Source organism: Ursus maritimus (genome assembly GCF_017311325.1).
Source record: "Ursus maritimus isolate PB19 chromosome X unlocalized genomic scaffold, ASM1731132v1 scaffold_X1, whole genome shotgun sequence".
Classification (NCBI taxonomy): domain Eukaryota; kingdom Metazoa; phylum Chordata; class Mammalia; order Carnivora; family Ursidae; genus Ursus; species Ursus maritimus.
In genome coordinates, this window is record NW_024423319.1 from 47,001,245 (window position 1) to 47,007,297 (window position 6,053).

Here is a 6,053-nt window from a genome sequence, read left to right on the forward strand (position 1 = left end):
TCTCTCTCTCTCTCTCTCTCTCTCTCTCTCTCTCTCACACACACACAAATACAACCATACGTGAGAAATGTAAATACAACAAAAAGCAAGGTTAGAATCTCCAGAACAATACAAAATAAGACAATCTGATAGAGTCCATAAAATTAGAGTGTTTAAAGTCATTACAGAAGTGAGAGAGAGGACTGAAAACATTAAAGAGTAGTAAGAAACTATGCAAATAGGCAGATTATAAATAATAATTGGTATTTTAAAGAGAAAACGGACTGAAGAGAGGCAAAATTTGAGAAAATAGTGGCTAAGAATTTTTCAGCATTGATGAAAGACTATTTTTTTAAATAATTTTTATTTTGTTATATTAGTCACCATACAGTACATCCCCAGTTTTTGATGCAATGTTCCATGATTCATTATTTGCATATAACACCCAGTGCACCATGCAATATGTGCCCTCCTTAATACCCATCACCGGCCTATCCCAATCCCCCACCCTCTCCCCTCTGAAGCCCCCTGTTTCTTTCCCAAGGTCCATAGTCTCTCATGGTTCATTCCCCCTTCTGTTTACCCCCCCTTCATTCTTCCCTTCCTTCTCCTACCGATCTTCCTATTTCTTATGTTCCATAAATGAGTGAAACCATATGATAATTGTCTTTCTCTGCTTAACTTATTTCACTTAGCATTATCTCCTCCAGTGCCATCCATGTTGCAGCAAATGTTGTGTAATCGTTCTTTCTGATGGCTGAGTAATATTCCATTGTATATACGGACCACATCTTCTTAATCCAGTCATCTGTTGAAGGGCATCTCGGTTCCTTCCACGATTTAGCTATTGTGGATAATGCTGCTATGAACATTGGGGTGCATATGGCCCTTCTCTTCAATACGTCTGTATCTTTGGGGTGAATCCCCAGTAGTGCAATTGCTGGATCATAGGGTAGCTCAATTTTTAACTTTTTAAGGGACCTCCACAGTGTTTTCCAGAGTGGCTGTACCAACCTGCATTCCCACCAACAGTGTAAGAGGGATCCCCTTTCTCCACATCCTCTCCAACATTTGTTGTTTCCTGCCTTGTCAATTTTTGCCATTCTAACTGGTGTAAGGTGGTATCTCAAGGTGGTTTTGATTTGAATTTCCCTGATGGCTAATGATTTGGAACATTTTTTCATGTGTCTCTTAGCCATTTGTATGTCTTCATTGGAGAAGTGTCTGTTCATATCTTCTGCCCATTTTATGATTTGTTTATTTGTTTCTCGTGTCTCGAGTTTGAGAAGTTCTTTGTAGATCTTGGATACTAATCTTTTATCTATAATGTCATTTGCAAATATCTTCTCCCATTCCTTGGGCTGCCTCTTAGTGTTTCGACTGTTTCCTTGGCTGTGCAGAAGCTTTTTACCGCCATCTTTTCTCCTCCTTGCGGAAAGTGGTTGCTTTTCTGTTCATAGAGTTTCTGCTACTCTTTTCTTCATTCTCCAGTTGTCATAGGTATTCAGAATGGTTTAGTAGCTCTCTAGCTGAATTCCTGGGACCAGACGAACTTTAGGTCTCCTGCTCCTCTGCCATCTTGGAATGCCCCCCTGATGAAAGACTTTATTCCACATCCTGGAAGTGCAATGGATCCCTAGAAGGAAAAATAGAAGTAAATCTATACTCAGTTTCATCATAATGAAACTAAATGAAGGACAAAGAGCAGATCTTAAAAGGCAGCAGAAGGAAAGGGCAGTTTATCTGCAAGGAATGAAAATTAATCTGACAGCAGAATTTTCAATAGCAACAAGAGAAGTCGGAAGAAAGTAGGACAACGGCTTCAAAGTGAGGGTGAAGTGATGAACAGCACTGAATTCAGAAAAAGGAGTGAGATGTAAGAAGAGTTGGAAAATAAGAAATTATTAAAAGTGAGTAAATTTAATAAGCATTTACTCTTCAAAGCATTAATACCAATAATGACTAATTTGAGGGATATAAAAATAAGATAAAACTAAAAATACTAATACCAGTAACATGTAAGATGGGAGGAAGGTAATTGGATATAAAGAAGTTCAGCAAGGTTACAAAAGTCAACTGGGGATAGCATCATATTGAGATGGTAATTCCTCCTAAATTAATCTGAATTCCAATACTATTTGAATCAAACTTAAAAGAGGATGTGTGCATGCATGTGTGTAAGTTAATAAGCTGATCCTAAAATTTATATGGAAAAATAAAAGAGCAAGAGCATTCAAGAATTTTTTTAATATCCGAGAAATTTTTAAAGAACAAGATGGTAAGACAATGTGTAGGATTCATCCCACAAAATATTAGAATTTACTATAAAGTTCTCTATTAAGCTAGTATGATATTGGTACAGTGATCGATAAATAGACCTACCTCAGAAACAACACACGCATATATGGAAACTTGATACACATTCTTGGAGAAAGGATGGACTACTCAATAAATGGTGATGGGACAACTAGCAATCCACATAGAAAAATAAAATTACATCATTCCTTGAGACCATACCCCAAAATCAGTTCCAAGTAGACTAAAGATGTAAATCTACAAAACAAAAATATAAAACATTTAAAAGAAAATAGAACATTTAGAAGAAAATATGACATTGGAATAAGGAAGAATATCTTAAGTGAGACAAAAAGCAAAAAGAATAAAGAAGCATTTTACTACATTAAAATTGGAAGTGTTTCTACAAGAAAATATAACCATAAGCAGTGTATATAAGTAAGCAGAGATTTTTCTCTAAAATATATAAAGCACATGTACTAATGTTCTTACTTTAGTAAGAGTCAAACAACTCAACAAAAATTAGGCAAATGATAGGAATAAACAAATCACAGAAGAGGCTACTTAAATGGGCAATAAGTATATGAAAAAATGCACAACCTCACTAGTTATTAGGGATATTAAAAATAAAAATGTTAAGTAGATTCCATTTCACAGCCATCAAATTGGCAATAATTGAGAAGTCTGACAATATAAAGTGTTGGTGAGGACGTGGAGCACAGGAATTCTCATAAAATTGCTGATGGAAATGTAATTGTACAAATACTCTGGAAAGCACTTTGGCAATATGTAGTAAATATTCATATACTTTGTAACACAGCAAGTCCACATTTAGGTATATATCATAAAGACAGTTCTTTAGATAAACACAAGGATATCTTTGTAAGTTTGTTCACTGAAGCATTGTTTTCATAGTAAAATATTAGAAACCTCCTAAATATACATGAACAAGAGAATAGTTGAATACATTCTGATAAAATTACACAATGGTGGAGTGTGGTCACTGCACCAAAAACTGAAACTGCGCTGAAATTCAATACTCTAGAACTATATGTGCAACATGAATATATCTGAAAAAAACCCACATATCTATCTATCTATCTATCTATCTATCTATCTATCTATCTATCTATCTATCTATCTATCATCTATCTATCATCTATCAATCTAGAGGGAGAGAACAGGGATGATATCAGCAATAAGGCAGAATAGGAGGCCCTGGATCCTCCTTTTCCCCAACACACCAAATCGACATTAATACATGGTCAAATTCTCTATGTGAGAAATCCAGAAACTAGTTGAGGGGCTTCTCTACCCCAGGTGAGTGCAAAACCAGCCACGCTGAAGCCAGTAGGTATAGTCAAGACATTCTTTCATTGTAATCTGTACCACTGGATCAGCACTATATGATTGGAAGGAAATTCACAGCCCCCAGCATTTTTCTGGAGAGGAAAAGAATTAGACCACGTATCTAAAACTCCAATTTTCTAAGGGTGCCCATGGGACTGTCTTCTGTTTCGCCTGTCTCAAAGCACTGACAGGACCTGGCACACTCCAAACACCTGGGAGCCAGTGAGAACAAAGATGGTAGTTTGAACTAGTATATGAAATCAGTTGCTGTAGCCCTTCCTCCTGATCTGCACAGAGTGAGTGGGTGAAAAATCTCCAGATCCCAGTTTCTCCTGGAGAATTGAAAAAGTTGGAACACGTTCAAAGTTCCAGTTTTTCCAGGGGCTTTCTAAGAAACTGATTTCTGCGTTGCCTGTCTCAGAGGACTGACAGGACCTGGCATACTCTAGATGCCTAGGGACTACTAGGACAAAAATGGTAATTTGGACTAGTACAAAGAGGTCCCCAGAATTGGTGGTAGGGCTAATTTGTGTGTGTGTGTGTGTGTGTGTGTGTGTGTGTGTGTGTGTAGCTGCAGTAACAAATTGCCATAAATTTAGTGACTTAATACAAACCTATTATGTTAAAGTTCTTTAGGTCAGAAGTCTGAAACGAGTCTCATTGGGCCAAGAATAAGGTATCAACAGGATTGTGTTCCGATCTAGAGACTCTAGGGAAGAATCCATTTCCTTGTTTTTTCCAGCTTTTAGAGGCTGTCTGCTCATGATCACCTTCCTCCATCTTCCAAGACAGCAAGGTCTCAACCCTTTGACAATTCTTCTGTAGTCATGTCTACATGAGGATTCATGTGATTTAATTGGATTTACCCATATATAATCCAGGATAATCTCCCTATGTTATGTTGCTTAATCGCATGTTTTAATCACATGTACAAAGTTCCTTTTGTCACATAAAATAACATATTCACAGGTTCTAGCATTTAGGAGGTGGACATTTTGGGAGGCCATTATTCTGCCTACCCCTATGCATCTATATCTGTATTTCTCTATCTATGTATCTGTATCTATCTACACATTTATATATACATAAACCTTTCTTCTTCACATTTAATGATAGGTCATGAACTTTTTTTATGATTTCAAATATACTTGAAAACATACTTTTTAATGACTACATAGTACTTAGTTATATGGATTATAGTATTTTACTCAATTCCCCTATTTTAACATTAATATTATTTTAATAAACAGTTTTGCAAGAATATCCTTTTACATATACCTTTGCATCTCTCATTATTTCTTCCAAAATTATTTGATCAAATCTGTCAAATGTCTTAGTCATTTTGAATGCTAATACTTATTTTCAAGCCACTTTCTTGAAAGTATTTACCAATATGTATTCTCACCAATTTGAATGAGCATATCCATTTCCCCAACCCTTTACTAACACATTATACTATTTGAAAACAAACAAAAAAAATCTTTTTTGGTATGTGATGCCTCCGGTCTTTCTATTATCAAAAGCTATTTTTAGAAATTTGCTCAGGATTTATGCAACTATATGTTGTCATTGGCCTGGTCCATAGATTCATTAACACAGAACTGCAACTCCCAAAGATGAAGGGAAAATGTGTTTGTTTTTTTTTTTTTTGCCTTGGAAGAGTCAGCCAATTTACATCAAAAGATTTCTGTTAAATCTCCTAGACATATTTCCTACCTCTTCTTTCCTTGTTTCAACAAATTGTAAGATATTTGCAAATAAGAAGATAGGACTTTCTGAAGTTTGTTATATTTGACAATTCTTTAATGAAGGATCATTCAGGTTTGGGCAGAGAAAGCTTTCTGCTTAAAAAATTGATCAGGACCAATATTACATTTTGGAATGGGTATTCCTGGATTAAAAAAATGAAAGCAGCATATTGAGGAATGTGTATTCAGAAGGTTGGGGTAACGTAATGAATATTTACTTAGCATTTATGTGTTAGTCAGTGTTCTAGTAGGAAACAGATGACACGCTCAAAGGACAACTGAAGAGACACTGATGAAGGGAGAATTTACAAAGGTGTGAACAGGATTATGGGAACCAACAGGGATGGTGAAGTACCCTGAGACTAATAACAGTATGAGGTGATCACCACCCTAGACTTGAAGGGACAAGGGGAGAAAATAGTGCTACTGTAAACTGCAAAGGGGATCCATAATGAGAGAGCCACATGATGAGAACTGCCAAATCACAGCCTGACAAAGAAGGAGTGGGTGGAATAAATAATCTGACCTTTCTCTCCTCCTATATTATTTCTTGCCAGTGCTGCTCATTGGTTGGACTCAATTGAAAGCCCAAGGGCAAAGGAGCCCAACTGATGTAGTCAATAGAATTTTTCCATTTGAGGCCCAGAGTAGAGCAGAGAGAGGAGAATGAATATGGAGACG